This window comes from Sebastes umbrosus, chromosome 18 (genome assembly GCF_015220745.1).
Source record: "Sebastes umbrosus isolate fSebUmb1 chromosome 18, fSebUmb1.pri, whole genome shotgun sequence".
In the NCBI taxonomy this organism is placed as follows: Eukaryota; Metazoa; Chordata; class Actinopteri; order Perciformes; family Sebastidae; genus Sebastes; species Sebastes umbrosus.
The window spans coordinates 19,734,994-19,756,929 of record NC_051286.1 but is presented as its reverse complement, the minus strand read 5'-3'; the positions used below and the strand labels follow the sequence as shown (position 1 = coordinate 19,756,929).

Sequence of the window (21,936 nt, the reverse complement as noted above, 5' to 3'; positions counted from 1 at the left end):
TTACATTACATATTTTTTTGGTGTTTTCATGATTGGGTTCTGAATGGCCGAGGTAGCGACACCCTGGTGCACTGGGGCCTGATGTTATGCTCAAGTGGTCCTCATCAACTCGTACACTTCAGGAATTTCCAATTTACCACAAGAATTTGCACTTGAACCAACAAAAGTGGTAAATACCAGTGGTAAACAAACAATTCCTTGTTTGCAAGTGGTGTTATTTTCCTTCAACACATGGCAGACTACAGCCTAAAAACAGCATCGGTAGTATAGTAGCATCAGCAGCATGTAAACTACAATGGTTCAGACTATATATAACGCTAGCCGCAGGTGTGATGGCAGGTGAGACTTTTTCAAAATGTATGCAGCACTAGAGTTAATTTGCCAAACTGTGAAAGCTGAGCGCAGCATGGACCACCACAGCTTCGGACCACAGAGGCCACGGCTACATACACACACACAAACCAAACACCGCGGAATGATTTTACACCTGAAGCCCCCCAGTGAGGGTTGAACCCCAGCAAAGAAGCACACATAATGAGTCCTGCTCATCAGTGATGCACTGACCCAGGACGGACACACACACACACACACATACTAGCACACAGACACAAAGCCCACCTCCCGCCCTCCCCCCCATGTGCCTGTGGCGCCCGCGCCTGGTCACCTCGCTCAGGGATCAAAGGCAGTATGTCGTTCTAATCAGTCCTCGCAGTGGGCAACCCCATTAATTCAATTCTATTTCATCAGCGGTGAGCGGACCACCAGAGGGGTCTGTACATTCCTGGGGTCCTGCGGTCCAGGAGTAATCCTATCTCTCAATGACCCCGAGATCAGGCTCTAACCCCATAATTGCTCGGAGACCGATTTGGTTTTGCATGCTGACAGAATTGCGAGGTCTTTGCGGGGAGGAGAAACAAAGAGTGACATAGCTCATTTTCTCAACACGGCGGGGAAGTCAAGCAGAATTAATGACGCCATACATCAAATGATTCCAGACGATCAACCCCCCACTAAACCAGGCCAGCGCCACAGAACATGTACACTTTACGCACAAATAAGCTGTAGCGAGGGATCAAGCGCTGCACGGTGAGATTGGAAAAGTGGGAAATTTGTCAAGTAGAGTACAATTTATTATTCTTTTGATAATAATTTTAGTGAGGTGACAACTGTTCAAAATAGTTTCTGTGGGAATACAGGTATACAATAAAATGAGGAGGCAGAACTGACTCATATTTTATTGTGCTGGTGTATCACGCTGTGTGGCTTGCCTGTGGCATAATAAAATGTTTATTGGAACATAAGATAATGAGCTTTTCATATCTTACCGTACCTTTGGTCTCTGGTGGATGGGGATGCTCATCACAGACAAATTAGATCTTTTGAGTATTGCCGTGTACACCTGCAGAAACAATTACAGTTGGTGAACATGGTGAGGCTTTAAAAAAAAAACACAAATGAAAAACATCTATAAATCTGGCCACAATAATATTCCCGTGCTCGCCATCTGTTAATGAGGGGGAAAAAAAAAAGCAGGCATCCCTTCACTCAAAAAAGCAACCCATTTAAGTGTGGAACAATCTGCATCAAGAGATTTATTAGTGTAATCTTTGGTCTGGCGAACAGATAAACGACTCCACGGAGACTACTGTGCAGGACCTATCAATAACTCTCCAACTGTCCTGAGAGAACATCAGAGGTCAACGCCGGATAATTCGGCAGCGGGAAAAGGTCAAACTCAAGGCATATGGTTGCATTTGGGGAAAAACTCCCAGCAGGAATTGGTAGCAAATGAATGCCAAAGTGAAAACTTTAAAAAAAAATTACTACAATTATATGCAAAACTGAAGGCTCTGCTCTTTTTAAGATGACGATAAAAGGAGAGAGTTCGCATGGGAGATGACACTTCAAAGGCCCTCATTGTCGCACGCAACAACAGCACTGGTGTTTGTTAAAACAGCGATCATCTGACTCCTCTGCGGTGGCAGCCTTTGGAAGTCACCACATCTCGCTCTTTGTGTGCGTCTGAGTATGAAAGAGTCTTGTTTGGAATCAGTGTACAAGGGCATTTTCTTTCGTTGAAACAAGTGAAAACGAATCCTGGCAGACACCCTTTATGACTTCATCACAGTGAATGAAAGAAATAAAGATCAATGTGGCAAAGAAAGGACTGAATCTTTACTCGGAATCATTTTTGATGATTTGTTGATGTATTTTTCTCATTCCAACGTACCAAAAATGTAGATGCTATATTTCCACTGCAGATAATGACCAGTGGAAATAACAAGTTTTGGTAGAATCCGCTCAGAATCAAAGAGCAAGGGGTATTTATTTCTAGACTTAAATCATACAAACAGAGATACAAGATACAACATTCCTCTCTATCTGTGCTTTCCAATACCCATACTACTTAGTATGTCAGAAAAAAATCTAATATGTCCCAATACATAGTATCAAATAGTATATTACCAAGGTACCAGGATGTCCTACTACACCTGGTCACATTTTGCAGTATGCAAGCCTTCATGCTTTTCTGGCTATTCCGACCCACAATCCTCTGTCCAGTGGATTTATGAGCAAGATGGTCAAAGTTCAAGACGCAATGTTATGATGAAGTAGTATGTCCCAATTGTATGCACACTGCATGCAACAGTATGAACTTTCTAAGGGGCAGCTGCAGTACGTACCAAAAGAAAAAAGAAAAACTGTGATTTGGAATGTAGCCTAGAGCAGCCTCCATAAACCAGAATGCAATGCAACCGCGTTGAACTTTAAAGGCTGTGAATCCTGCTTTTCCTTAGTTGGAAAGCCTCTCGCTCTGCCTTCACGAGGATGTCTAGCATTACTGCTTTTTTCTCTCTCTCTCTACCTGCACATAAAAGCCCACAGCTGAAATCCTCTGGCATGTTCAAGTACGCTCTCTGGGGGTTCTCAAAAGTCATTCTGGGAAATGTAGGCAACTTCATACTGAATTAGAAGTAGATGAGACCGCTTCAGGCAGACAAAAAGGTCAATTATAGACACATTATTAGAATTAAAAAAAACTCATCAGTTGTCTTAATTTAATGAAATGCAGCAGTCTGAGAGAATTCAAGGGTGGAATTTGTTTTCCTTTTCAAACTCTCATGTATAACAGCTTGACAACTTAAAAGGTGCAGTGTGTAGGATTAAGTGGCATCTAGTGGTGACGTTGCACACTGCAACCAACTGAATAACCCTCCTCACCCCTTCCTTTCCAAATGTGTCGGAGAACTACGGTGGTCTTCAGGTAACGTAAAAACATGAAAGACTCTCTCTAGAGCCAGTGTTTGGTTTGTCCTTTCTGGGCTACTGTAGAAACATGGCGGAGCAACAAGGCGGACTGAGGACCTGCTCCCTATGTAGACAAAGAACATACAGTATATTGCAAAGAGGTGAAAGTCAATTATACGTTCAATTGCAACGCCAGCACCCAGCAGCAGACCCACGCCTCCGCCATTTTGGACTGTAATCGAGTCGACTACCATAATGACGCCAGTTAAACGTCTGCTCACAAAGTGCCGTACAAAAGTAAAAAACAAAATTATATCTATTCTATCGTCATAATTTTAAAGCCGGAAATTGCCTGACTTGAACAATAAAAATATTATAAATATGCATACTATCTTAACTATTTACTTACTTATTTATTTAACTTTTTTCTCCGGCCGCTTCCCAGAGGAGCATAAAGTGAGCGATGGACATAAATGGAAGTTAGAAAATCCAGCACACAAATTTTGAGAGCAATTTCAATCTTTTTCATGTCAAGGACCTCCAAAATAGATGCACCACAGACCCTGAGCATGACCATGACCAGCGCCATCTACCAACCACTGTCAAAAAAGCACCAGAGTTTCACCTCTTTGCTTCTATACGCTGATGTAGAGATGAAGGGCTCATTCTAAACTAACGAAAACACAATGATTCATAGTTTCAGATGATTACACACTAACGAAAACATAGTTATGAATATTATATTCCATTTCTGCTTATAGATCCCCCGAAATGTTACACGCTGTTCCTTTAAGAGTCTTTGAGCAAGGCACTGACGTGCTTTGATAATGCTGGGCAGTTACAGTCATACCATTTTGACGTTTTCATGATGTACAGGTACATTTCTTTGCTCTTATGCTCTCTCCTTGAGGTATGCTGCCAGGAATTATAAAAAAAACCACATTGAAACAGTTGAAGTGTCTGCTCTCCTTCAAAATAATCCACTGATGATACAGACAGTTCTCAGGATGGGCTGCAGAGCATAGCACCATATGTCTGAGGTAAAGAAGACAGGGAAATGTTATTGAATGCTCATTCATCATGTTTTGCTGACTCTACTTCCAAGTCACACACATCACGTCGAAACTTAATAGTCTGTAGAACATGATTTTGACTGCATTTTTCCCCCCTTTAAGATGAAAAATGGTCATGTTTCTTTATATCTAAAAAAAAAAAAAAAAAAAAATCTGATTTCCATTGTGATGATTGTGCAAGAATGGAAACAGCTTGCTTGCCAAATCTTCCTCGAGAGGATGATAAAAGACAGTAGCCCGCTGATACGAAACCAATTCTTTCCACCATCAGTTTATGGAGCTCAAAAGCGGCTGCTGTTGCATGGACAGCGAGTCTTCAAAAACAAAATTCTGACATATGGTTGTTTATGTGCTGCTGCCAAAATAACACTAAGTGAAATCTCATTAAAAGTTAGTGTTCAACTGTGCATATATTAGAAATATTTAAAGAAGTTGTCATGAATATTACCTCTAAATACATCATATGTTGCTACCTTCTTATGACATATAGTACTCTATATTAATCCATAGAGATTATACACTGAGCTAGAACACTGTTCGGAGCCGTGGTGTAAACAAATCCTGAAATTTCTCTTTTTTTAACTAGAAAATGAGTTAAAACCCCCTAGGAAAAATGTTTACTTTGCCATGAAATTAGAGATGTTTTCCATTAACTCCACACAAAGTCAAATCATTAACTACCTCATTGCCTTCTCCCTATAGATTTATATTTTGTCTCCTCTTCCTCTAATTAACTACTTGCATATCCGTAATGAAAAACATGCAGATTGAGTCCAAAAAGTCACTACGGAATGATATTTAAAATGAGAAACGGGCCGCAGTAGCTGATAATAGATAAATACATCATAATAAGTGGCAGATAATGCGTTAAATTGAAAAACATGCATCTTCTTTCAGGATAAATGTGGAACAATGTGAAATCATTTTTTTTGGCTTCGCTACAGCATTAACACATTATCAAAGTTTCAATTTATTTTATCACAAGAAGCCGCTCGCTGTAATTTGCAGGACGTTCAGAAAAAAAACAAAGTTGTGCCATGGCAATTATTGTAAACTTGTCAAATTGAACCTCGGCAATAAATCATCCATGTAATTATCGATTGATTGAAGGAGCCATCTAGCTGTGAAAAAACACTTGGAAGCATAATACATCAATTTTAATGGCATTTCTTAATCAGAATGCTCAGCAATCAGCAGAGACCAATTAGGGCCTGAGAGATAGAGACCCGCCATTAATAATCAAACTTGGCCGCTCTCACATTGCCTCCATTCTCCAAAGGCTGCTGGAGCCGCTTTTTAAGTGGACTAATCATTTCAGGGTGAAGGTATGATCTCAAAATTCAAGATTTGTTATACAGTGGAAACCGTCTGTCTGGGTCAAACTGATAACTATAAACAGATGATTACTATAACATAGATTTTTTTATTTCTCTATTTGTCAGCAGATTACCAATCTAATTGATATTACATTAATACAAAGTTATGAAACGACAGATTTGCTATTTACAGGCTCGCTGCCAATTCTGTTGCCTTTACCCCCTCACACCAAGGGCCCGCTCAGGGTGAGTTTTTTCCAGTTTTTGGCCAGCGCTTTGTCACTGCAGCGTGGGCGCCCTTCGTGACGGTGCAGAGCCGGTTGAGAGATTTGGCAGAGTTTCACTTTGAGGGCATTACGTGACAAAGCATTATCAATCCACTTGACAAAATGCAGTAGGTGTGAGGGTTTCTGGACAATATTTGTCATTGTTTTGTGTTGTTAATTGATTTCAGATAATAAATATATACATACATTTGAATAAAGCAGCATATTTGCCCACTCCCATGTTGATAAGAGTATTAAATATTTAAAAAATCTCCCATTAAGGTACATTTTAAACAGATAGAAAATATGCAATTATTGCGATGAACTATTTTAATCGATTGACAGCCCTAAAATAAATGTAATTAACATTAGCCTACTATAGTTTTAAAATGCTTTACTATATGTTGTCATGTACGAAAAGACCCCAAATGAACACTGTAAGCGGACTACTTGATTCCTATAAGCAAACTATCTAAACAGCATTTGTATAGGAATGATTCTGATCCATATAAGCAGTGGATCACTATAAGTGATTTCCACTGTATGACCAGGGAAACAAAGCGAGGGTCTACTCCAAACACCGCATATTGTGAGCAGCTTTATGTCAGCCAGACCAGCCAAAATGACCACTGACTGCTGGCGTAACTACAGTTTAAAGATTCCTCTCATAAAATCAAAAGGCTTCTTTTTCCAATGAATTCATGTCCGGAGAGAGGGGCGAACGGATAGGCCTATCTTGCAAATGCTGAGAAATAGAAATGTCTGCTCGGTGAAAGCTGTAAAATTACACGGAGCCCCACAGGCATGGAGCAATGACGAAAGCTATCTTTACAATGCCACCTTCAGCCGCCGTGTTATTAACGTTATGGTCACTTTTATCGCGGCCAAATGCCTGTGTGTCTTTGAATACAAGAAAACCTCCAAACTGCAACACATAAAATATACGAGCTGCGCAGAGACCGGGAAACATTGCCCTTCATGTCTGTCCAAGCAGGAGTTTACTTCGCTCCCATTCCTCACTCTTGGTTTCCTTGGCTGCAGATATGAGCAGCTCACTTTCAAGTCCACTCCAGTGAACTGTAAGGATGTAAAGAGAGGTTAAGTAACTAGGTTTTCAGCAAGTAGACCAATGTCCCTGTGACTGGTACTTTGTATTTTTGTTTTATCCCCTATTCGGTAACACAAATAGTCCTATTTTGACATTTCCATGACCCCTTGACATCCAGTTTAAGTGAATGTGACAACATCCAATTTATCATCATTCAGTGTGCATCAATGGCAACAGCTGGACCCCCCTGACAGACAGCAAGAACGCGTTTAAGGGAAACAGTCTGCAAATAAAAACAGCCTGTTTCCATTATTATTTGTCGCCAGATGCCATGCGGTAATTATTTAATACAATTAATGACCCTGGTCATTGTGCTGCAGGTATTTATACAGGCAAGGTCCACTGCCAACATGAATTAATCAACGGTGGGGTGCACGCATCACAGCGTTAGGTGGTTGGGACGAGGCCAACGCTTTATAAGCTGCTCTAGTCCTTGGAAGAATACGTCCAGGCTAAAGTCAAACAGGTTGTAAATAGGATGCTAATACAGATGCACATCACACCTCGTGCGAACACATGATTTATGTATTCTCTTAACTCAGAAGCCACCTTTCAACTTGCACTGTTGGGAGTATGCAAATCAGACATGGCTGTAAGTCGCGGTTACGTATACTTCCATTAAATGTGAACTATTTACATATTCGTTCCTTAGTGGACTGATTTGGAGTTTTGCAGAACGAGCCGATCCCTTGAAAACAAAAAGACATAATAGGATGATAAAGAAGCAGTGATATTGCTAGATGCGGGCGAACGAAAAAACTGTCAGTTCTGGTTATTCTTTATAATGTATAATGGTCATATAATGATTTCAGAAGATTACCGGGAAAGGAAAGCCTGCGTGATATCAAATATTTAATATGCTTTCTTTTCATGTGAATACCAAAGACAAAAGGCAAAAAACACTCCACAGTGGAATTACTGCAGCGCATAAACAACATACCGCTGTTGTGCAGTGGCCTCACTCAAATGACAGTGGCAAATAGTTTTACTGTAATTTCTTATGGTTTCCAAGAAGAAAGGCGGGGGGGAAATGAGTTCAAGTGACTTCAGTGACCGGTGAAATTTGTTTTCCTCTTGAAGTAATTTGAAGTCTGGTTTGCCTCAAGCGGACAGAGCTGGTTCGAGTCTGACATTCCACCTCAAAAACCTGCTCCGGCGGGCCTCCCTTTTAAAGCCTCGCTTCTCCTCGAGGCATATTCAATTATTCAATTTCAAATAAATTATTACATAATACATCCATGTCCTTCTAAATGGGGCCAACGCACTCTCAAATAATGTCTGGTATATTCTGCATTTTTTAACAGCGCAGACATACCTAGAATAGATTTTATACCTTTATTATAGATGATGTTTATTCCAAAGTAGAGATAAGATAGTAAAATACACCTTATTAAAATGACTAAGGTTCATAAAAGAGACGCCAGGGGAGCTGTGGCTGTCAGATAGCCACAGAGCAGAAATACTCCTGTAGCCAGGCTTAATGGGAACCTGCATAAACAAACGAAACACGGCGGTGGTTGTGGCGGCGGTGATGAGCTACAAGATGGAAACGATTTTCCATGTCCACCTCCTTCCCATCTCTCCCCTCCCATCCCCCCGCCCTCATCCATGGAGCAAACCTGCAGTGTCATCATATGGGGCTAACAGGCTTAACCTGCACCCCGTGGAGCCACTCACCACACAGCAGCCTACAGACTGCAGGGGCCCCGAGATGAAGCCCTGCAGGCCCCCGGGTCCAAACCAAATCCTCGCCCCCTGTCCCCAAACATGTCAAGTGAATTTAAACCGTTTGTGTGGGTATTAAAATTATGGTAATGCCTTTACATTTTGCCCTCAGAAAAGGCTAACTGGGTTTTTTTTTTCTTGGGGAAACCAAACACCGCATGAAATGACATTGGGTTAAAGCTATAGGTAAATTTGGAATTGGGTCCTTATCTGGTAAGTATGGCCCTTGGCCCTGGCTCGTGGTGTCAGTTTGCTTGCTCGGGGGCCTAATGAGTCCCAGCATTTTGTCGGGCAGCGTAGCTTGGCTCTTCTTCCTGGAAAAGCACAGCTGATGGACTACATAGAAAATATTAAGGCCACGATAACACTACGACACGGGCTAATGCACGGCTCTCAACGAATGTATGCATGTATGTGCTGGACAACATGGATGGGTCTACAAAAGAGTATGCACTTCAAGGCTGCTGGTTAGTTTCTTTTATTTTATGGGAATAGAGTTTTTTCAAGCAAATGGATTGAAAAAGTAAAAGATAATCCAATCCAATCCAAATTTATTTATAAAGCACATTTAAAAACAACAAAAGTTGACCAAAGTGCAGTACAATTATACATAAAAACAACACAATAAAACACTATGACCAACTTAAAACCAACAGGACATTAAAATAACAAGAGCGTTAAGACCAATAGGAAAGGAAAAAGGATTAAAATAGTCAACTCTCAGGCCGAGCCAAAAGCCAAGGAATAAAAGTGCGTTTTGAGGTTTGATTTAAAAACAGGCAGTATGGGGGACAGCCGAACATGTGGAGGCAGAGCGTTCCAGAGCTTTGGAGCTGCAACTGCAAAGGCTCGGTCACCCCTGAGCTTCAACCTAGACCTCGGGACAGTCAGAAGCAACTGGTCAGTTGATCTGAGGGTCCTCGATATAAGATGTGGAATAATAATGATGAAATGATGGAATAATAATGGAAGATTAATCTGCTAAAACTCTATTCTTTACTAATATACATCTAAATGTGCTGTAAGATATACTGTATATCAAATATTAAAATGCATGTACAAAATACTCCAAATGCTTATAATATATAATTCAATCAAAATGATACAATGATAGTTTACCATTCACAAACACAAGCTATTAAAAATAATTCAGCAAGTCCAATCAAATGTTATTGAAATGTCTCAATTTCAGAATTAAAATCCTTATTTAAAATGCCACAAACTAACATTTGAAAAGGGAGCTACCGACTCAAATCTCCACGGACGTAGGAGGTTCACAGCTTAGTGCATTCTGAGACCATTCGGGTCTCTGTACAGGGAAACTGCAGGCTTTTTAGAAATATGATACCAGCATCACTAGCCCTTCAGTGACTGTGTTCAAGAGGGCTACTGAAGCGACTGCCTTTCATAGTTCACTGATCTCTAAAGAGCTTGGGAAGCACAGCGTTTCGCTCACGGCCTTTTGCCCCGCGTACATTAGCAAGTATATTATGCTTTGTAATAACCTCTGATGCTAAATATTCAACAGCGTATTCAAGCAAAGATATCACTGCCACCGCAAACGCAATAAGGGAAGCATAAAGGCTGCAGTGGGAGTAGTGGAAGACAGATTCTGCACCGTTGGTAAAGATGAAAAATTCGCCCTGAAATGTTTGAGCCGAGAACAAACTCATCTTTGTTGTCCTTAAAGAAAGGGGGCACGCCTTTCAGTATTGAGGGATGGCTCCAGTTTTTCCTCAATGTCTCAGCTAACTTGGCTACAGAAATGAAATTAGAAAATCCATATTAATAGAAACTCCAAACTTTACAGTCACAACTTATTTACAGGTGTGATTTTAAAAGCACCTGATGGCAAAAAAAAGCATGGCCTCAATCTGCTTTGCCTTAGAAGAAAATGCTATCCTCTCCTCCTCCTTCCCCTGAAAACACCTTCATCGTGTTGATATCAAAGCTGCACACAGTCAACCGACTCGAGACAGATCAAGCATTCTCTCAACTCTTTTTGCTATCAAAACCCGTTACCTTTGATACACTTTTAAATATGGCCGGGACATCATGAAAACCCACCGTGATCAATGAGAGGCTGCATCTTTTCAAATGACTGAGTTAAACGGAGCCTGCTTCGGTTGCCACTTGAGAGCAATTAACTTGACTGCGGGCCGCGGGTAAAGCTCGGATGCGGCTGTTGTCTCCAACAGGTAAGAATAATCTTAAGTTTGGTCCTGCTGTCATTTAACTGCCGCTTTCGCCACTTCAGCATGACTATACTTGAAAAGGAAAAAAAAGATGCTGCCGCCTTGATATGCGCGCTGCACTCGGCTAACTGTGTGGCACCACTTAATGTGGGCTGTAGCAATAGGCTCCATTTCTTAACGCAGTGATTGCTGGGGGGAATTCAATTTACAAGTTTCAAGTGGAAAAAAAAACAAGCACGAGTAAAAAACAACAAGTATATGTATTTGAATAGGTTAAAGTGACTTTAAGGGACCCAACCCAAGACCCCTGTTTAGGCTACCCTGTGTCTAAGAACTGCTGGAAAACATCATTTGGTCTCCGTGGCAAGAACCATGTGACACAAAAATTTAACCACCTTGACATTTTGGAAATACGCTTTCTTGCCAAGCGTTAGACAAGAAGATTGATACCACTTTCAAGTCTGTGCGGTAAATATGAAGCTACTGCCAGGAGCCGGTTAACTTACACCTACTCACTAATTAAACATGTTATATCTAGTTTGTTTAAAGGGACTGTTTGTAAGAATCAGAAATGCTTGTTAACAGCGACACCTGTGGCCGTTAAGTCAACGAAAGTCAGCGTCGGGCTCGCGCTTGTGCTCGCTCTACATAGACATGAACGAGCATCGCTCAAAACAGTGAGGCGACACACGTCAGCTAAAACCACAATATCACTCTATATTTCAGCTGCTTAGCAGTTATTTCTGCACAAACATCCGCTGTACATTCACTAGATATTCTCAGAGCTACGAAGTCTTCTGCAGTGTGTAGTGTGCGCGCATGAACGTGATGTGGAGCGAGATCGAGCGCGGCGTGTGATTGAAGGCAGGCAGGCAGTGGAGCAGAGTACAGCAGAGACTCCGGCCCTGGAGACCAAAGCTACGCTCTCTCCCGCGTACTAAGGCCGCCGCCAACACTGTTTTGTAAGACGGGCTTCACTAGATATAACTTTGCGGTATTGGTGCTTCCGTGTAGATTATGTTGGAGTCTGAACAGCGTAGCCACACGCTAGCGCGCATGGGACACCGACCCGGTAGACTTATACGTGTAAAAAGTTACAAACAGTCCCTTTAAAATGTGCTAAACACGGGATTGGGAGCATTTTCTATTTCCTCTCAACATGGCGACAGGAAGCCAGCGGCGCGCAGCTAAAGGTGCAAACAGAGGTAAATAGTGCAAACAACAATGACAAGTGCTGACAGAGCTAACAGCGTTTAGCTGAGGGGGAAACAGGAGGGTGGGCGCTACGCTTTGGCAACAACGTTATCAGCTGTAAACGCCGTATGAGAGCAGAGCAGAGCGACGGCCGTGAGCTAGCCAGTGGGCGACGCTCACACACACACACACACACACACACACACACACACACACACACACACACACACACACACACACACACACACACACACACACACACACACACACACACACACACACACACACACACACACACACACACACACACACACACACACACACACACACACACACACACACACACACACACACACACACACACACACACACACACACACACACACACACACACACACACACACACACATAAATGCTTCTTTGTCATGTCTGGCTGTTTTTGTCTGTTTGAGTTTAATTCTATCTTTGTAAGGTGTCCTTGGGTGTCTTGAAAGGCGCCACCAAATAAAATGTATTATCATAATTTTTTTTCATTCTCTGCTCATGACGACATTACTCCTCTACATCTTTACATAGCAAAGTTATTTGCTGCTATATTAATTCTCAGAATATAGAATTTAGCACCTTTAAAGTGGCAGTAGGCAGAATATTTTTGGCATCATTGGGCAAAAAATTCCATAATAACCTTTCAGCATATTGTAATTCAAGTGTTCTGAGAGATAACTAGACTTCTGCACCTCCTCATGGAACTGTTTTCAGGCTTTAAAATATCTAGTTTTCAGGTTACCTGGTTCATGTACTACTGTCAGGATATAGCGACCGTTTTATAAAAATTACTCTTTTTTTTAAATCATATTTGCTCCAATCTCGCCCATGCTGCAGGTGCTCCAACCCCTCCTTTGCATTTCGTTTTAGCTGTGGTTATAATTAGCTTCATATCTGTGTGCAACAACATGATGCACTCCAGGTTCAAGAGGCTCTTACAGTATATTCTCGTGGATCAAGCGCCATCTGTAAATCACAAACAAAAGAATTCTTCTTCTCTGACGCCTGAGAAAATGTTAAACTACCACAAAGCAACACTGAGTTTAAAGTCAATAAGGACATGTTAAATTACCCCAATTTAGTAAAAAAAAAAAGATGCTGTTCTGGTGAACACCTGGATCATTTTAAAATTATTTCCTCAATGTCGCCTACTTGTCATAATAGAATACGAGAATTTGATCACAGCTTTTTCAACTGCAGGCATATTAAAGCGGTGCAAATGATTACAAATGTTTTCCCCTCAATCCATTGAACATTTTCGAACCAAAACCACAAAGGAAAGCTTCCACACGCTAGGATTAGGACACTATTTTTAATTGAGTGTGAGATTCCAGCGTGTGGAGGCTGTTCTTTGTAACCATGTATGTAGCTACGATCATTATCTCTCCTGCTACCAACAAAGAGTTTCGCCAGGTGAGCGGTGGACAAAGAAATGACCAAAAAAAGCAGCTTATGCTCAACATTGCATCTTTGAATGGCCTTTGACCTCTGCATTTGTATAACAGCTAAATTATACGCTGAATAAATGCGCATATAGACTCAAAGTAGCCTATGGAAGACATTTTGATCACTGAAAATGTGTTAAAAATGTAGAGCATGTCTTCGAAATGTGATTACAAAAAAAAAAATTGGAGAAAATGGAGTTCATTGTCTAGCAAATGGCATAAAAACAAGCACAATTGCTCTTCCCTTTCATTCTGATGGGGGGGCGGGTTGGTCCAGATTGGTCCTTCTAATACCCACTGCTCCGACAGAATCAGCGTAATTGCCGGCTACATTCGCACGCTAATATTTGCCTTTGAAAAACAGGTGCAGATAAACAGAGGCATTATATGTGCATTCTTAAAAAGGAGACAGTGGAAATGGCTCCATCTCCTCCGAGCCGCTGCCTGCCTGCCTTGCACCAGCCGAGGCATCATTATGTTCATCTGACTGCTGTTACATGAAAAACACTGAGAAACCTGGCTTTCTGCGGTCGTGTTTGTTGGAGAAAAGCTTGGCGCAGCTTCTGTTCTCTGGACTCCCTTTAAACTGCAGTCCATCACCAGAGGGCGAAAAGCAGCGGATCACAACTTCATTCGAGTGCAAGAAGATACTGTACGGCATTTTTTACAGTCCTACCTGCTTTGCCTTGTATTTACAGCCTGGTGATAAAACACACACCAATCAAATTGTGAACTCCTTACCCTGCTTCTCTCAGGGAAAAAAATGGGTGAATAAAAAACAAAATAAACAGCCCTGAGCTACAGTATTGAAATTTGCTGACCATAACAACAGGAGTCGCTTTTCGCTTGGCCTTTACTAATGGGATAAATGCCTTGGGGGTAATTTCAAAATTAATTCCACAGGCCAAAGTGGGTCCCCAGGCCAACTCCAAATCACGTTTGATAAAGAAGCATTATCCCTGATTGAGTTTATTGCAAAGAAGCTTGTGACAAACTGGGGAGACCACAATACTTCCAACAGAGGTGCCTGACAATGAGGCTGCACACACACCTCTGTATGTTGCTGCTGCTGCGTAATCCACCACCTACAGTGGGTGGTTATTCCAAAAATATGCAGAGACAATTCTCCGTCATACGGAGCAGATGAGGCGAGAAGACCCCTGCTAAATAGCCCCCAGCTCTGAGGCAAATGCATTGTCTTACCTCGTCGAGTGCAGGGCTGCCTGCCTGTTCGTGGATGACTAGGACTTAATGCCTTTAATCCCCGCCTTGATGCACGATAGCCTGCTAAGGTTTTCAAATGTCATCAGTTTGGGAAGTGTGTCCTGCTACTGCTCCATATGTTAATACAAAAACAACACCGGGGGTGCATGAATTTATGAATCGGAGCACATACAGTCAAGCTGGTGGCTGTACATCTACTTATATATATAGGCTAGTAACACACCAGGGCTCGTAAACACAAGCATCAGGTACCAGTGAGGACTGACAAGTATCATTATAGGTACAAGAGTTGACAATGAATCGTATTAAATAAAGATTACATGCATTAATGCTATATGATTAGTACCAACCTCACCCCCTAAATAAATTAAACACTGCTTGTCATGGAAGAAGTGGCATCATTTCTAAATGGATGGCAACTTTGTGCATGGATAAAGGCTCAGCAGTCCCTCACAAGCAGCGCTCTACTTCACAGCCAAGGGTACAGCCCTTCACTGTAACAACAGATGGGACTTGTGATGAGTAATGCTTTGTTGTCTGGAAGGATGGTAGTCTTTGCGTGCTGCAGGCTATACAAGTTATATACTGTACATCTGTAGAATATAAGAATAGGATTTTTATAAATACATTTGGACACACACTTGCAGCAGAGTCTGGGGCTAGGATGCAGACTGCATGGTGAACTGGTTTAAATATGCACTTGTGATATTAATGGAATTGTTTATTTTGGGAAAGCGGTGCAAGCATAAATTCAAAAGATGTAAAAGCCACATAGCATTAGTTTGCTTTATTTTTTGCACGATAGTTCACTCATTATTAAAAGGATTTCTGACATGAATTTAGACTATTTCATACTAAATTAATTCAAGTTTTATTAATGGAATTGTTTATTTTGGGAAAAGCTGTGCAACCATATATTCAAAAGATGTAAAGCCACATAACATTAGTTTACAGACACAATAGTTTACTCATTATTAAAGAATTTCTGACATGAATTTAGACTATTTCATACTAATTTAAGTCAAGTTTTATTATGCTTATAAGGAATAAATCATCTGTGGCAGTCACCATGTGTTGGTCCTTTTGGTGGACCACTATAGCCTACTTCACTATTTCCCTCTATATACTATACACTATAACCCTCTCAGCTTCTGTCACAATTTAGACTATTTCATACTAAATTAAACTGATTTTAAGTCAAATTGTATAATGCTTAGAAGAAATAAATCATCTGTGGCAGTCACCATGTGTTTGCACAATAGTTTACTCATTATTAAAAGGATTTCTGACATGAATTTAGACTATTTCATACTGATTTAAGTCAAGTTTTATTCTGCTTATAAGAAATAAATCATCTGTGGCAGTCCCCATGTGTTTGTCCCTTGGTGGACCACTACTTCACTATTTCCCCTAAACCCTCTCAGCTTCTGTCACAAAGCTCTAAAAAGACATGAAGTTTTTTCCTTCCTCCTAGGAGCGCTTGCGCACAACGTGAGCGCCGCACACACGCACACACACACACACCATTTGTTGGGCTCTGGTCCTCAGCTAAGAGGGGTGGCAGTGAAACTGATGATCCTCCTTCTCATTCATTCATTCATGATAGGACAAGTGCCGTGTGAACTCACACCGAGCACGTCAGAAATGTACATAAAAGTCAGCAGCAGGGTGAAACTGCTTCCACCTCTCCGCCGACTGACTGAGCTCTTACCTCTCCTCTCTCTCCGGTCGCGCGCTGCTCCTGTCCTCCCGGCGTTTGTCCTTGTTTTTTGTCTGCTACGACGCTGCCTGCTTGTGTATGAATGCTGTCTTTATCCCGCAAAGACCCGCTGTTGCATTGTACAGCGAGAGGAGCGCCGCTGTGTGCCGGTAGCGGCTGAGAGCTGCTCGGTAAGTCGCCTGTCTGTCTAGTAGCGCCGCGCTGCGCGTCACCTGGTGGGACTTTGGCCAAAAGACGCTTGTTTCTTGTGCTCCCTCCGCGGTGGTTGGATCTGGAGATGTAAGCGACTGCTGCTGCTTGCTTGCTTGCTTGCTTGGACGAGGCTGGCACACCGTGTGGCCACTTTTCTCTCGATGCTGCTCCTCCCCTTTCACTTTGAGTTGTGTTCACACCGGCCCTACAGCGCCTCCTACCTGCCACCGTGCGTAATTGCGCAGAGCTGTGTGTCCTCCACCACTACAGCACCAGTATGGACAATAAAGTCAAGGGGCTACTGGAGGTTCATGCAAGTCGAGATGTTTGTTTAAAGGTCCCATATTATAAAAAAGTGAGATTTTCATGTTTTTTTTTTATTATAAAGCAGGCTTAAAGGTCCCATATTATGTTCATTTTCAGTTTCATACTTGTATTTTGTGTTCCTACTAGAACATGTTTACATGCTTTAATGTTAAAAAAAAACTTTATTTTCCTCATACTGTCGACCTGAATATACCTGTATTTACCCTCTGTCTGAAACGCTCCATTTTAGCGCATTTTGACGGAATTGCAACAGAACTGCATTAACATTGCTATAGTCAACAGCGTGGGTCCATGTGTACTTCCTGTCAGCTGATGACATTCACATACACTGTAACCAGGAAATAAACTGGGACACATTTAGAATGTTTTACGTTTAAAATTGTGTCAAGGATCTAAATATTGTATATTCATGACATCACGAATGGACAGAAATCCTAACGGCTTGTTTCAAATGCAGAGTTTCTGAATACGGGCTGTGTGAATTTCCCTGTGGATTGAATGTTTCGATACTTTCACAGTATTTATATAGGACTTAAGCCTGCTTTATTATAAAAAAGCATGAAAATCTCACTTTTTTATAATATGGGACCTTTAAGTCTTATATAAATACTGTGAAAGTATCGAAACACTCAATCCACAGGGAAATACACACAGCCCGTATTCAGAAACTCTGCGTTTGAAACAAGCTGTCAGGATTTCTGCCCATTCGTGATGTCACGAATCTACAATATTTAGACTCTTTACACAATTTTAAACGTAAAACATTCTAAATGTGTCCCAGTTTATTTCCTGGTTGCAGTGTATGTGAATGTCATCAGCTGACAAGAAGTACACATGGACCTAAGCTGTTGACTAGCAATGTTAATGCAATTCTGGTGCAATTCCGTCAAAATGCGCAAAAACGGAGCGTTTCAGACAGAGGGGTAAAAACAGGTATATTCAAGCTGACAGTATGAGGAAAATATATATATTTTTTTAACATTACAGCATGTAAACATGTTCTAGTAGAAACATAAAATACAAGCATGAACCTGAAAATGAGCATAATATGGGACCTTTAAAGTCTATAGAATCTAGAGACTGTTACAAAGGTAGTGGTTAGTACAAACGAGACATGATTTGAAGATATGACAGTTAATGATTTCCTAAAAAAATGTTAGAAGTGATAATTTGTACAAAAATATAACAGGTGTGATTTTGAACAAAAATGATACAAATGTGCTTATTCATACAAAACTGTCAAGAAAGATATTTACAAAAATATCAGAGAGGTGATGTGTCCTTTGACTTTCAAATGTTGAAACAGATTAACAGAAATAAATGTTGCATGTTTAAATATATCTGTGTTTCCTACCATTATTGTTGTGGAAGTCATTGTTAATAATTATTGTGAGAAATAATTCACATTGACATGTGATCAGACAGTCTCTTCACATATATTATTATTAAAAGGTGATCTGTGGAACTTTGTTATTCAGGAAGTTTGTATCAAACAAGTAGCCCTTTGTACTACTTAGTACCCTTGAAGTAGCTCTCAGTTTCAAAAAGGTTGGTGACCCCTGCTCTCGATGTACAATAAGAGTGTCATTTTGAAATACCCACTTGCAGTTAAACATATTCCAAACCGGCTATGAAGAAGTGCTTATAAGAAAAAGAAAGAAAGCTTTTCACAGGTCAAAATCTCTCCAAAAGGGTCCTGCAGTACCCAGAGAGCACTGCTGCTTTTCCACCCTATACCTGCTAGTTAAATGCTGGTAATTACATTCACTTTGCATCCCGGTTGTAAATCAACCCCTGATTAGAGGGGCTTGAATGGAAATCAACAGGGCTCTCCAAATGTCCTTTGAGCTTTTTCCTAACCACTTTTTTCCGTGAACACAATGAGAAATGTGATGCGCTCAAGCAGGGACGAGGAGAAGAAGGGATATTTGAAGGAAAAAGACAGCCATGGTATTAAAAGAGCAGGGCTTTTTTTCACAGAAGAAGACATTTTGGCATGTCCCAATAGGTGTAAACAGTAAAATTAGACAAATTCCATTTAGCAGCTTTTTTAGATAATTTGACCAGCTCTTATCTTGGCTGCCTCTTATAGATAGGGCTATTTACTGGGGGGCAATTAACTGAGGAATTAACAAAGGAACCGTCTAATCCACAGTTTTCGACCACACATGGGACCTTTAAACACTGTCCATATCTTCACAACCCCCCTCTAAAGCTTTCTAGTTGGTGCGTAACAGAGCTATTTGTGCTCACCTGATGGATTATCACCCTGTCAGTCACGCGTGATGCAGAATCCATGAGAATCTATTGGTTTACTGTTGTATTAATAACTGTTTACTTGCCCCTATGCTGTTTACACAGATGGTACACCCACACAGGTGTTTTCACTTAATGTGCTTGATTAGTCCTCTATAGGGGCTGCGTGGGATTGTACAGCCTGTTTGATTGACATCTCTATCAAGCACGTGTTGGGGTGGAACCAGTTATGTTTGGTGACGTCATGTTTTTTTTCCTGGGCAGGGGTCTAATCAGCCTCAAGTGAATAACACCTAAAGCATAGAGATATAGTAGAATAAGTCTACGCCCACAGTGACTGGCACAGGTGTAAATAATAGAATTAATGATGGCTGAATTCCATTTAGCTGCTTCAGTTCATTGTGCATGCTGAGTCACTGTCACACTGTCATGGCTTACTGGGACACATCATATATAACAGAGCCAACGCTAATGTTATTAGTAACACCTGTGATGACAAATTAAAAATGTTTTAGTGAAAAAGGGCTATGGTGTGTTAATTGTTGGAGAAAAGGCTGCCATTTTGTTGCAAAACATATCCAATGCAGTTACTTTAGTCTTGATGATGTGCCACAAACATTTAATCAGTGGTGGAAAGGTACATTTACTCAAGAACTGTAGCACAAATTTGTGGTACTTTTACTACTTGTGTATTTCCATTTTATGCTACTTTATACTTTTACTGCACTACATCTCAGAGGTAAACATTGTACTTTTTACTTTAGTTTCTAGCTTTACAGATTAAAATGAATAATACAAAATACAATCAACTGCTAAATTAGGATTTTATTGTATCAACATGATTTTGACCCTTGTGGGGGGAATTCACAAGCTACCCAGCAGTATATAAAGTAGTGTGTATATATATATATATAATATCTAAATAAATTAATTACCAGCTGCAACATTAAAGTGATGAACACAAGAATGCATCAACAATTATATTCCAATAACAAGATATAGCATACCTATATTATACTAAAATGGGCCATTCTGCGTAATGAGCACTTTTATTTTGGGTACATTAAGTATATTTTGATGCTAATACTTGTGTATTTTTACTTTTGAATACAGGACTTTTCGTTGCAACGGAGTATTTCTACACTGTGGTATAAGTACTTTTACTTTAGTAGAAGATCAGAGTGCTACTTCCACCACTGAATGTAATTTAATTAGCCAGAGACAAGTACAAATACTTCAAAATGGTACTTACTGTAAGTAAGATACCTAGCTATCGAGAATTAGTCAACATGTTTAGCAAGCTTGCTGGAAGAAGACATCCTGAACTACAAACGATTATCCTGAAGGAAAGTTAACAATGATTAAAACTTCTAGATGATCCATTAATGGGTTAGGATTTTATTTTGTTTTAGTTTGGGTACAAGATTTTCAGTTTTGTGCTATTACAACAAATTTGGCTACTATACCAATTTATTTCTCCCAACAATGTGTTTTTATGCATCATCATCATCATCATCCTGCACATGTTCAACTCATATCCAAATATGTTTGTATGTTTTTTTTTAATGTTATTTTACAGTAAATTGATTTTATTCTTAAGGGAGACATCTTACCCAATCTTCCCTTACTTCTTTTTACTTGGCCTACTTTTTAACACCCCTGAAATAACCTCTAACAAGAGAACACAAACTGTTTGACATACATCTAGAAGTGTGTAAAATGAACGGTTAGCTGTGATGTGTGAATGGCTGTGGCTAATTTTTTAAAAAGACAAAACAATAGTTGAAATAGTAAAGTACTCACTCTAAACTTTAGCGGAGTATTAATACCATGTTCACCATGCACACACATATAAGTTATGTATATGTACTCCAAACTAAAATAAATAAATTAAAACAAGTCAAATGAGTGCTCCCCATTCCTGAGACAACCAGCGTTTCATCAAAATGTCACACTTGGCAGAATAGATAGTGGGCCTTATCAGAGGTCAAATTCTATTTCGCAGTAATTTCAGAAGTCTTCCACCTGTGCCTTTCAGCCACAACAGCATGTGAGGTGGTGTGCAACGGCGTGTACTGATTCGTCGTAGAGCTTAATCTGAGCCAGCAGGTACTGGTTTGAATTAAAAAGGACTTTTATATTGCACAAATAAAGCTCCCTATCTGAGATCTCAGTTTTATGGAATTAATCCCCCAAAGGAAAATGAGTATCATGTTCAATAATTTTGATAATTAACAAAATTGTAGTGTATCTGCATCTGCAGTGACAGCAAAGAGATAACCTAAATGTGTTCTGCATGATAGGTTTGGTGTTGGGACAGATCAGAATCTACAAAAACATTATTTTGTTTTTAAATGACAGAAGTAAAGGCTTGGAAAAGTAATTGAAGTTATATCTTTTTACACACGTGCATAGCAGGTGTGTTGAATTTAAGAAAACAGGGAATAAACACATTCACAAGAACTTGTGGAAAAAGTTGTGATATTAATATTAATCCAAAAATAAACAGGAACCTCTTTGGAAAATAAATGTCAAAGGTTTATCTGAATAAAAATACATATTTTCTATCATTTTCGCTGTTTGTTTTGGGCATGTTGGAAC

The 21,936-nt window shown here is 40.3% G+C and overlaps 1 protein-coding gene across 5 annotated transcripts in view; it reads right to left on the bottom strand.

The window, feature by feature from the left end:
- The window catches only part of LOC119477027 (kelch-like protein 29), a 254,667-nt gene extending 237,721 nt beyond the window's left edge, over positions 1-16,946 (bottom strand). For 2 of the 5 annotated variants that reach the window (XM_037750803.1, XM_037750805.1), the window contains exons 1-2: positions 16,552-16,946; positions 1,331-1,399 (exon numbers count right to left, since the gene is read on the bottom strand). The gene's annotated coding sequence lies outside the window, so the exon portion shown is untranslated. Of the gene's footprint in view, positions 1-1,325; positions 1,400-16,551 lie in introns of all 5 variants that reach the window. The other 3 variants (XM_037750806.1, XM_037750804.1, XM_037750807.1) reach the window with 2 other exon arrangements.
- Between the last annotated feature and the right edge of the window lie 4,990 nt (positions 16,947-21,936).